The following is a 13,235-nucleotide window of genomic DNA, read 5'->3' on the forward strand; positions in this document are numbered from 1 at the left end:
TTTTTAAATTTTTGAGGAATCTACATACCGTTTTCCATAGCAATTTCACCATGTTACGTTCCCGCCAGCAGTGCACAAGAATCTCGTTTCCACCTCATCCTCACAGACACCGAATTTTTGCTTTTTTGATAGTGGCCATGGTAATGGGTGTGAAGTGTCTCATCACCACTTATTTATTTACTTTTAATACTTATAAGAAACATCCCCAAATCTGTCACTTAATCAGAACTAAAATATTATAGCTGTGCACATGCTCCTCTCTCATTTCCCCCTCTGTCTGTCTCTCCCTAATGGCAATCTAAGGTAATTACTTAGTATTTCTTATTGTTTATAAATATGTATGTAGTTTATGACTAAATTTCTCTACTTTCACTTGAACCATGACTGTCAATCCTGAAGAAAAAGAGAGTTTAACAGGTATGTCTCTCTCTAAGTAGGAACAAAAATAACCATGGCCACATAGCCACTAAGAAGCCAGTCACACCTATTCACTTCTTGTGGTTACAATAAGTTGATGAACATTTTTATATTAATTAGTTAATTGAATTGAAACAATTCAATTTAATGAATAGTGGCTAACTAAACCAGGCACTGCAGGATGTTCAAAGATGAGTATAAACGGTCCCTCCATCAATACTGCACTCAGTATCTAGTCATTTATTTATCTACTTCATAAGTATGTGTTCAAAGTTATGAGATACACAAAGAAGTTTAATAGACATTACCCCCTTCACAACCTTGCAGGATTGTATGATCTGTATTCTTAGTCTGATGTCTTCAGGTTTTCATTAAACCTCTTTCCCTTTTCTTTAGAGCACATACCTAAAGTATATTTCCCAGATCCTTTTGTAGTTACCCCTGGCCGTGTGCATGGGTTCTGATTAATGGATTTTTGGAAGGAAATGATGCACACCCCCTCTGAGGCTAGAAACCTCATGCACACTTCCACTCACTCTTTACCCCTGTCTGCTAGTCAAGGACACCGAAGCCCTAGGGGATAGTGGAAACAGAAGTTGGAAAGAGCCTCCGTCCCTGAATCACTTTATACATGTCTGCCTGCTGAACGGTCATGCGGAAGAGCTCTTGAGCAATCAGTAAACTTTCACAGCATTAAACCACATGGAATTATCTAGGGCTAATCTGTTACCAGGGATAGCATTTACTATATGTAATATTCCTCCTACTCCTCAAAGGCTCTAGATCCAAGCAATTATGAAAACCAGGATTTGAACCTCAGGTTTTCAGAACCTCAGGTTCTGTCATTTTATTAATTTACTCATGCAACAGATATTATTGTGCACAATTTTCTTTTAGTGTGAGTGTAATAGCAGGAAGGCAAAGGGACAGATCATTGTTTTCATGGACACTATTTTCTAGAGTAGAAAGAAAAGATAATAAATGGGTAAGCACATTAATATATAATATAGAGATGATAAGTGTTAGAAAAGTGCTTGGTGAGAGGCTAAGTGACTTGGGGAGATATTTAGATAAAAAAATAAGCATTATACATAATGAATTGAATATTTCAGGGAAATAATGGGGGCACCGAGATGGCTCAGTCAATTAAGCACCCGACTCTTGATTTTGGCTCAGGGCATGATCTCGTGGTTTGTGAGTTAAGGGCCTGACGTCAGGCTCCACACTGAAAGCGTGGAGCCTGCTTAGGATTCTCTTTCTGCCACTCTCCAACTTGCTCATGCATGCATGTGTGCTCTCTCTCTCTCTCAAAATAAATAATAAATAAACTTTATTCTCTCTCAAAATAAATAAATAAACTTTAAAATAAATACATATTTCAGAGACATATCAAAAAGCTGAATATCATCAAGACTAGAAAATGCATCTACATTGTTTTCATTAAATATGAATCTATTTAAAATGTATTAACAGTTATGAGTCTCTTTTTCAGCATAGACAAAAAGAATAACAATATCTAACTTACGGTGGTGAAATTTTGGAAGAGTGCAATTAATGAAATAAATGCCTGTCATTTGGTGGATATCAAAGAATGATAACTGATTAAGTAGAGAATTTTCTCAAGTATGTTATTCATAAACTTGAATTGTTAGTACTAGGTAAGAAGAAGGAAATGTCCAAGTCAGCAGAGGAATAATTCCTAAATGGCTGATCCAGACAAAAAACTTAGAATTTAGAGGAGGAAAGTTGCAGAAAAAGATGGCATTGGACTTGGTTTTAAAGGATGAAAAAGATTGGTTAGGAAGAACTAAGGAGAGAGGAACAAATTGTGTTAATGAAATGCAATGAGGAGAAAAGAGAGGTGTAAACAGAGAGAGTGAGAAAACCAGCTGGACGAAGTAAAAATTACTCAAGGTGCAGTGAAAGCTCAAGTTTTAAATATAGGCTTGATCCATAAAGCATAGGCTTTGAATGCCGAGGTAAGGCATCTTGTAAACACAATTCAGCAGTAGGAAGATCACACCAAAATTGATGAATTGATTCTAGAAAACTTCTTTCAGCCATCTGACAGTTCTGTCAGCATAATGCTAATCACTGACATTCTTTCAGCCACTGGTACAGTTTATAAAATTAAACAGCACATGTTTCATAGGGATCTTTAAGAAGTACCTGTCAAAGTGCCCTGCCCACAGTCTATATTTAATGCATATTGTTCATTACAGATTTATCTAATCACTTCATACACATGCCAGTTATCAAAAGATTAAGTTACTTTTTTATAGATTAGTATAGACTAATGTTTCTCTCATTGTCCCAAATGAGAAGATACGAGAAGTGGGAAATTTCACAATACTGAAGAAATTAGCTCTGGTAAAGAAATACATTTAAGTTGACTCACTTTAATTAAAGTTACATTCTCATCTGTACTATAACTGAGTAGAATTTAAAGAGCCTTTATTTTCCACTAGCATTAAAAATGAAAATATGCTTAAGAACAAAAAGAAAAGAACAAAGGAATAAACAAAAGATGTTCAACATTATCCACATCTTCAGACAAAATAACTTCCAAGTTCAAAGCTTTTATATAGACTCTAGCTACATGTGCTCAACAATAAAATAAAACTCCTGGGCGTCCCTGTGGCTCCATTGGTTGAGCGTCCGACTCTTGATTTCATCTCCAGTCATGATCTTGCAGTTGCAAAACTGAGCTCTGAGTTGGGCTCTGCGCTGAGTGTGGTGACTGCTTAAGATTCTCTCTCTCCCTCTCCCTCTGCCCTTCCCCTTGCATACATGCACACTCTCTCTGTCTCTCAAAATAATAATAATAATAATAATAATAATAATAATAATAATAATAAAATAAAAAAACAAAACAAAACAAAAACCAGAAAAGGCTCTAGTCCTTGCAACAATATAAAGGCTGGCTAGTACCTCTCTGCTTTATTCTACCATACAGTGGGCAACCATGACAGGGAGAAAGATTTTGACCACAGCTGTAATTCCTTTAAGGGACATTGGTTAGTTGTACTTCAGCCAGGCTCCATTGAGATTTTTGAGGATGGTCCTAAATGGGGGCCAGAATGGTATACTCATTATCATATCTGTAATTATTGGTTTCCTTTTCTTCCTGTCCCTTGACAATAGAATACGACAAAAGACATATGGAAAGGGAAAAAAAGGCCCTTAAAAAGCTGCACAACAGAGGATTCTGAGAAGATGGCAGAGTGGGTAACACCAAGATCCATCTTCCTACTCAACAATGACACTGGTAGAATGTGTCTGAGTTACCCTTTTAGAACTCTGGACTCCACTGAAGGTTTGCTGCTTCCAGGGGAAGCCTTTGATAGTACATGGCAATTATTTTTGGTCCACTTTAGCTCTTCCTGCTACAGCAGTTACCTGTCCACCACCCACAGCCAGATGACAGGCAGCTGTGCATGTATTCTGGGACCAGCTTATATACGACTTGTAGGCTCCAGAGTGGCTGTTACAGATCCTGTCCAACAATTATTGGGGGTCTGTATTCTGATCTCTGATGTCTGATGGCTGCTTCAGATCATAGAAAGGGAGACACAGAGACTGACAGCCATTGTTGTTGCACCCCCCTCCCATTGTTACAATACCCTCGTCCTCTGGCTGAAGTGACTTTCAGAGGACTTCCAGAACCTTCCTTCTTGCTTCAGTTTTCTCTCTTTTGCACTGTGGGAGTCAAATATTCAAAAGCAACTGCATGTACAAGGGAAATTAGAAAGTCATCATGCATGTCTAAGGAAAGGCACAGTCTTGGAAAGATCTGAAAAGAACTTAAGTTTATACCCCCGGCTGATCCTCAGCACAGAGATATAGCACCAAAACTAAAACAAACGAACAGAAAAACAGAAAACTCTGGGGAAGGAGGAAAATCCGATTTTCAGAGTTACTATAGTAATTTTAGATTTCTGGTTTTCAACAACAAAAAGTCACAAGGCATACAAACAACTGGGGAAGTATGGCCATTCAAAAGAATTTAAAAAATGTTCCTAAGAGAGAAATGATCCCTGAGAAAGACTTGATGGCATATCTACTAGACAAAAAGTTTAAAAGTGTCTTAAAGTTGCTCACAAAATTAAAGGAAAATGTGGAGAAAGTTAAAAAGAAACTATGTATGACAAAATGGAAATATCACTAGAGATAGAAAAAAATTTTTTAAGTTTACTTATTTATTTTTCAGAGAGAGAGAGAAAGAGAACACAAGCGGAGGAGGGACAGAGAGAAGGAGAGACAGAATCCCAAGTAGTCTCTGCGCCATCAGCACAGAGCCTGATGTGGGGCTTGAACTCACAAACTGTGAGATCATGACCTGAGCCGAAATCAAGAGTCAGATGCTCAACCAACTGCATCACCCAGGTGCCCCTAGAGATAGAAAAATTTTAAAACAAATAGAAAAACCAAAAACAAATTTTGTAGCTTAAAATGATTCTGAGTAAATAGTAATCAAAAGAGAGATATGTACAATGGAATATTTTTAACTTAAAAAGTGAGGAAACTCTGGGGTGCCTGGGTAGCTCAGTCAGTTGAGCATCCAACTTCGGCGCAGGTCATGATCTTGCAGTTCCTGAGTTCAAGCCCTGCATCCGGCTCTGTGCTAACAGCTTGGAGCCTGCTTTGGATTCTGTGTCTCCTTCTCTCTCTACCTCTTCCCTGCTCATGCTCTCTTTCTGTCTCTCAAAGATGAATAAATAATTTTTTTAAAAAGTGAGGAAATTCTGAGATATGCTAAAACATGGATGAACCTTGAGGACACTATGGTAAGTGAAATAAGCCAATCACAGGAAGACAAATAGTGTATGATTCCATTTATATGAGGTACTGAGAGTAGTCAAAATCATAGAGACAGAAAATAGAATGTTGATTGCCAGGAGCTGAGGGGAGGGGGAAGGGGGGTTATTGTTTAAAAAATGCTGTATATATATAATATATATAATACATAATGTATGTATATAATATATAAAATATGCATACCACAATTTATTTTTCCATTCATCCATTGATGGACATTTAGGTTGCTTCCTTACCCTGGCTATTGTAAATAATGCTGCAATGAACATGGGAATATATACATCTTTTTGAATTCGTGTTTTCATTTTCTTTGGGTAAATATCCAGAAGTGGAATTGCCGGATCATATGGTAGTTCTATTGTTTTTAATATTTTGAGGAACCTCCGTACTTTTGGTGGTTGCACCAATTGGTTGCAAATTGGTTGCACCAATTTACATCCCCACCAATAGTGCTCAAGGGTTTCCTTTTCTCTACAACCTCATAAACATTTGTTATTTCTTGTCTTTCTGAAAATAGCCATTCTAGAGGTGCCTGGGTAGTTCAGACAGTTAGTTAAGCATCCAACTCTTGGTTTTGACTCAGGTCATGATCTCGTGCTTTCATGAGTTTGAGATCCACATCAGGCTCTGTGCTGCCAGCACAGATTCTTGGGATTCTCTCTCTCCTCTCTCTCTGCCTGTCCCCCACTCCCACTGTCTCTGTCTCTCTCAAAATAAATAAATAAACATAAAAAAATAAAGTCTATAAAAAAGAAAATAGCCACTTAACAGGTAAGAAATGATGTCTCATTATGATTTTGACTTGCATTGCCCTGATAAGTAATGGCATTGACCATCTTTTTATGTACCTGTTGGCCATCTGTATATCATTTTTCAAATCTAGGCTTCCTCAAAATCTGTTCCTGAGAACACTATTTGCTTGAGATGCCAATCAGCGCTGTAAGGAAAAGAGACCTAAGTGTTAAATACATTTGAAAAACAATGAATTAAACAAAGGATAATAGGGTTCTTTTTGTACAAGTTCTCACTGTGCTTTTAGTATGCTGATATAAATGGAGAATCCATAAGAGGATGTGTAGAATGCAGAAAATGTTCTAAACATGTTTGACTTTCTTGACCATAGAGTGTCATAATTAGTACTTCATTGGATACAATTTTGGAAATATTATTTCAAGCAGTTGTTATCAGAATATATATAGAGTTTGCACATTGCTTTGATATGTGTCCATAATAAATGTTCTAACAGTGAAATTCAAGTCCATAAAATATTAAATACTGTGCTAGATTCTGAAATAATTATAAAAACTTGAGTCTTTCCTAAAAGTTACTAACAATTTATTTGGGAGTGTATATTGCAGTAAACAGGGCATTTCAATAAAATGTGAAAAGTACTATAATAAGGGACAAGAAGATTTATGACAATTACAAGAAGAGTTTCTAACACAGCATAGGAGACTTTGGAAAGGAAATGATGTCTAAACTAAGATCTGAGGGCTGAAAAGGAGTGGTTTTGGGGAAAGGGGATAAGAACAGTGGGTTCACTACATAGAAGGGGCAGGATAAGCAAAGACATGGGGCAAAATATGCTTGACCACTGTTCAATTTAATGTGCCTAATACACTTAACCACTGAACTAAAGTCAAAGATGTTTGATCAACTTTTTACTATTGCAATTTTTGTACATTATATAGAAAGATGAAATGAACATATTTACCTGTGTGAATTTTGTTACATTTTGGATTATTTTAGGGTGTATTTCTGCAGATAGGACACTGGGTGAAAATGCACAAACATTGTCGTGGCCCCTGACATATACTGCCAAATTGATTTTCAAAAGAGCCATATGAATTGGAAAAGTCACTAATGGTATTTGTGAACATGAGTTTGAATCTCCACCAGGACTACTATATTTACCAAACCCTTTTGTCTTTAACACTAATTAATACCTCGTGGGAATATTTAGTGTTCTCAGGATCACATTTTTATGAAGACTAGATTTTTTTTTAATCATATTAAAAAACAATAGAATAGTATGTGCAAAATTAAAATAAATGTAGCCCTAGGCTCATGCAATTATGGATTTAGTTTTTCCCCTTTATACCAAAGTGTCTATATACTCTATAACATATATATGTATATATGTATATGTATATATATGTATATGTATATATGTATATGTATATATATGTATGTATATGTATATATATTATATACCAAATTTTTGTAGTCTGAAATCAATTTTCTTTTTTTTTGTTTTTTATTTTATATTAAATAGAATTTATTGTCAAATTGGCTTCCATACAACACCCAGTGCTCATCCCAACAGGTGCCCTCCTCAATGCCCATCAGTCACTTTCCCCTCTCTCCCCCACCATCAACCCTCATTTTGTTCTCAGTATTTAAGAGCCTCTTATGGTTTGCCTCCCTCCCTCTCTGTAACTTTTTTTTTCCTTCCCCTCCCCCATGGTCTTCTGTTAAGTTTCTCAGGATCCACATATGAGTGAAAACATAAGGTATCTGTCTTTCTCTTCCTGACTTATTTCACTTAGCATAACACTCTCCAGTTCCATCCATGTTGCTACAAATGGCCAGATTTCATTCTTTCTCATTGACAAGTAGTATTCCATTGTATATATAAACTACATTTTCTTTATCCATTCATCAGTTGATGGACATTTAGGCTCTTTCCATAATTTGGCTATTGTTGACAGTGCTGCTATAAACATTGGGGTACAAGTGCCCCTATGCATCAGCACTCCTGGATCCCTTGGGTAAATTCCTAGCAGTGCTATTGCTGGGTCATAGGGTAGGTCTATTTTTAATTTTTTGAGGAACCTCCACACTGTTTTCCAGAGTGGCTGCACCAGTTTTCATTCCCACCACCAGTGCAAGAGGGTTCCCGTTTCTCCACATCCTCGCCAGCATCTATAGTCTCCTGATTTGTTCATTTTAGCCACTCTGACCGGCATGAGGTAGTATCTCAGTGTGGTTTTGATTTGTATTTCCTTGATGAGGAGTGACGTTGAGCATCTTTTCATGTACCTGTTGGCCATCTGGATGTCTTCTTTAGAAAAGTGTCTATTCGTGTCTTCTGCCCATTTCTTCACTGGATTATTTCTTTTCCAGGTGTGGAGTTTGGTGAGTTCTTTATAGATTTTGGATACTAGCCCTTTATCCAGTATGTCATTTGCAAATATCTTTTCCCATTCCGTCATTGCCTTTTAGTTTTGTTGACTGTTTCCTTTGCAGTGCAGAAGCTTTTTATCTTGATGAGGTCCCGATAGTTCATTTCTGCTTTTAATTCCCTTGCCTTTGGAGATGTGTCGAGTAAGAAGTCTCTGTGGCTGAGGTCAGAGGGGTTTTTTTCCTGCTTTCTCCTCTAGGGTTTTGATGGTTTCCTGTTTCACATTCGGGTTCTTCATCCATTTTGAGTTTATTTTTGTGAATGGTATAAGAAAGTGGTCTAGTTTCATTCTTCTGCATGTTGCTGTCCAGTTCTCCTAGCACCATTTGTTAAAGAGACTGTCTTTTTTCCATTGGATATTCTTTCCTGCTTTGTCAAAGATTAGTTAGCTTTCATCCCCCTCTCAAAACAAATCTCTCGGGACAACTGAGTGGCTCAATTGGTTAAGTGTCCAGCTTCAGCTCAGGTCATGATTTCCGTTTCATGGGTTCGAGCCCCATGTGGGGCTCCATGCTGACAGCTTGGAGCCTGGAGCCTGCTTTGGATTCTGTGTCTCCCTATCTCTCTGCCCCTCCCCCACTTGTGCTCTGTCTCTCTCTATCGAAAATAAATAAACGTAAAAAAATATTCAAAAGAAATCTCTCCATGTAGATATATATATATATATATATATATAGACTATTTGTATCTATAGATAGTGTTATATTATGTATTATACAAAACATATATTATCATATCTAATGCAGTTTTACATATAATAATGTCACAATATTAAATGATTCACAATATTTACATATTATATACTTCGAGACTTTGAGGAAAAAGAAAGTTTATTCATTTTTAATGTAAATGTCTACAAATGGGCAGCCTGGGACTGGTATGTTGCTCTTCTCCTTGAGATGCTTAGAGCGCCAGGCTCTCCTCTTCTCACTGCTCTACCATCCCTAGGCGGGTGGGTGGAAAAGGGACGGAAGGGTGGAGGAAAGGGTACTTAGCAGCTATTTCTTATGAAAGGAAGATTGCTGGAAGCCGTTGCACACTTCTGTCCTCTCATTGGCCCGTGGCCATACTCCACTGCAGGGTACAGAAGCATTGAGAGAGTGGGCAGGCTAAACTGGGGAGTCGATGTATCCAATGAACATTTCTTTCCTATGCTATGAAAGGCATAGCACATGAGTTTTGACAGAAAACTAGTATATCTGCTGTACTACTACTAATGCTTCCCTATAGTTACCAATCAGTTGCTGTCTTAGTTAATCCTCACAATGACATTGTGAGGTATTATTTGCACTTGGAAAACAAGGAAATTAAAATGCAGATACTAAATTCTTCCAAGATCATTCAGCTGGAATAGGGGGGAGAAATGCACTATTTGTCAGGAGAAAGTTTTGATCTGTGTTGTCATTTACTAGCTATGTGATTTGGGGCGAGTCACAACTTCTGTGAACTATAGCTCACTCATCTGGAAAAGATAGTAAAAAATCCCACCTAGACGTTCTGTGCTGAACATTACAAGACTGTCTTGTGTCTAATGGTACTGAAAAATTGGAGGTGATGACAGTCACAGTCATGGTGGTAATGGTGGTAGATGCAGAAATAAGGGACAAACTCTAGATTCAGCCCTGGGTCTTTCTATTTTCTTCCCTACATTATACTGCCTTTCAGAGCCACTCACTGACCTTACAGTAACTTAAAAATTTTCTTTTCTTATATAACAGAGGCAAAAAAACAGGGAGATTAAGAACACTGCTTCAGTGATGGCAAAACAGCCTATTAATTCTATCAATAGTCTGATCAATAGACATAATTGACCACTGTTTAATAAACCGCAGTTTAATAAAAAGCCCGTCGATTTTACATTAACATCCCTGATCCAGTGATCTATGTGAAATAACTTACTGCTTTACTGACTTCTCATTTTGCCCCACTGCCATTGCAGCTTTTAGATACAGCTTACATATTTCAACTACAGTAGTACAATAGTAGAGTTAAATGAGAACCTAAATCTCTAGTTGTCTTGTTATCTTTGTTGCCACTACACCCTTTTGCTGAACATTCAGCCTAAGTTGATTGTTTTTGTTTGTTTGTTTTTTTTTAACATGAAGATTTCTGGGCACCACTTAAGCCCTGTTAAATTAGAATCTATCTGATAGACCCTTACCATCTGTCTATTAAATAATTTCCCCATGTTAATCTAACGCAATCTAATCTAATGAAGATGTATTTCATCTTCAACCCTCCCTGCCTTTGTGTCTACTTTCCTAGCTATTCATGTTAAACATACCAGGATTAGAACAATAATCAATGGTCATCTTATCTGAAGAGCTTTGCAAAGCTCTCTGCCTCAACTAAATTTTGAAAAATACCAAAACAAATAGAGAAATCAAAGCTGGACAGAATTCTTTCTTGAGGCTCTCTCCATTCACTGACAGACAAAAGCCTGATCACCACCAGGCTGTGTGAATCATAGGATCAGACTAGAAAAGACGGGAAATCTAGAGCCTCTAAAACAGCAAGAGGGCAATTTCAGACTTCGCCAGCATTCTACTCAAGCTATGAGCAGTACTTACTGGGCAAAGCTCAGCATTCCCTTCCTGCTGAACAGAGAATTGACTTCCAAACACATTCTGCTGAGTCATTTTGTAACAGCATATTTAACTGAATTGAGTTGCCTGATTTAGCAAGTACCTTCACTTCTGAGTCAAAGCTGTAGCTTCTAATCAGGACAGCACTGACCTGATAGCACTGACCATAATGACCACCTTATACCTTCACCAGCATCTTAAGTCTGGTCCATAAACTGTCTTAGCATATCATGGTAACTAGATTAAGAGCTCTTTGAAGGCAGAGACCATGACCTTAATTAATTAATTAATTAATTAATTAATTAATGTATTTTTATTGTGGTAAAATATACATAACAACATTTTAATCATTTTTAAATGTACAGTGGCATTAAATGCAGTCACATTCCATACATACGTCTATGTCTGCATCTATATTTCTATATTTCTCTCTCTTTCTCTCTCTCTATATTTCTCTCTCTCTATCATCTGTTTATCTCTCTACAGACAGTGCTATATATAACTGCAGGAACAAAAATAAAAATGTATCTTTCAGTTTCCTGAATAGACACACTAAAATTTCTTTGCTTTTTGACGAGCCAGTATATTTTTTCTTATAACTCATACATAATTGAAAACAACAAACAGCTTACTGTCATAAAGAACTTTTATGTGATAGTAAAAGATCCTCCTGCACATGTTAGTGTTAGTCATAAACAGCACACTGAAGTCGAAAGTAAATGGCATGAGCAAGAAATTTCATTAGATTTTAAATTAGGACAAATAAAATTCCATCATGTTATGGCTGCTAATAAATTCAATTCAATTAAACACATATTCATCACATGTCTATTATGTGCCTGGCATTGTGCTAGGGAAAGGACACAAAGATCAGCAAACACTATCACGAACTCTTAAGTTCACAGTCTGGTAGAGGAGAACATGAACCCAATAATTACACTTCTGATTGTACAATTATATATTGAGATAAAAGATGTGAAGAATAGCAACATGCATCTATAAAAGTATACATTAATTTTTTTTTTAAATAGCTGACTTAGTCTGAGAAGTCAGAGATGACCACCCTTGAAGCTGGTATGGAGAAGTTTACAAAGCAAATGGAGTCTGGGAGATCAGTACTGTGTGTTTCGTAAACACACAGAAAATCCAGTGTATATAGACAATTGAGAAGTCATGAGATATAAGGCTGTCAGCACTGTTGATCTTGCTTGTGTGATCTTTGTGAAATACTTAAAAATATTTGTATGATTTACTTTTCTCACTTGGAAAACATAGTATTGTTTTTGTTGTTTTTATTATCTCAAAGATCCCTTTCATTCAAAAACTATAGAATTCTAACATTCCACTGCATAATTTTTGAAGCCAGGGGTGCTGTCCATGGTGCTAAAAAAGTAGCTGTGAGGGTGATGTGATCTTAGCTGAAGTTCCTAAACCTGACCATGCTTTGGAATCACCAAAAACACCACACTCAAGATATAGTGAATTATGATCCTCAGGGTTATGGTCTTCAAGTTTGTATTTTTATAGATATCAGAATATGAGTTTAAGCAGTCGATGTTAGACTCCAATTTAATATAATTTCACTGTAAGTACTGAGCACTTGCTAAGAGTCAACTATTGCTATATGTTGATGATATAAAAGCCCCAAGTAAGGACACTTTACAAGTTGTAGATGTAGTAATAGTGGTAGTAGTGGTCCTGCTCTTGGCATGAGTAGTAGCAGGAATAGTAATTTTAGTGAGTTTAATAATATTATAAAAATAATTTGGATATCTTATTGGACTCTAAGAACAAGGATATTAGATGGGCAGCTATTATATATCCTCATGTTTTAAACAGGCAAATTAAGATTGAATGATAAGCATATGGTAACAATATTCTAGTTCTATGAAGAATTAAAACTGGGAATTTAAAAAAAAATTTAATGAAAGTATACCCAAATCCAAAATAAAGTCCAAGGCACCAGGGGGCAAAATGCCATAGCAGAAAATCTCAGCATTAGGGCAAAAATCAGAAACAAAACAAAAGTGAATAGATGCTGAATCAAGTTCTCCAGACTCATGCCTTAATTATACAGCAAATTAAACCATTAGCCTCAGGCATGGGCAAGTCCAGTTTGAGGGAGCACTGGGTCAGTGGGTTGCTACTCTACTGCCCTCAGCCATGGAATCTCATTTATCATCTCAGTTGTGTCTGCTAGTCCCTGAAGTACACTGGAGAAAGAAGAGAGA

The sequence above is a fragment of the Panthera pardus genome, unplaced genomic scaffold (assembly GCF_024362965.1).
Source record: "Panthera pardus isolate Hobbes unplaced genomic scaffold, ASM2436296v1 HiC_scaffold_7, whole genome shotgun sequence".
Classification (NCBI taxonomy): Eukaryota; Metazoa; Chordata; class Mammalia; order Carnivora; family Felidae; genus Panthera; species Panthera pardus.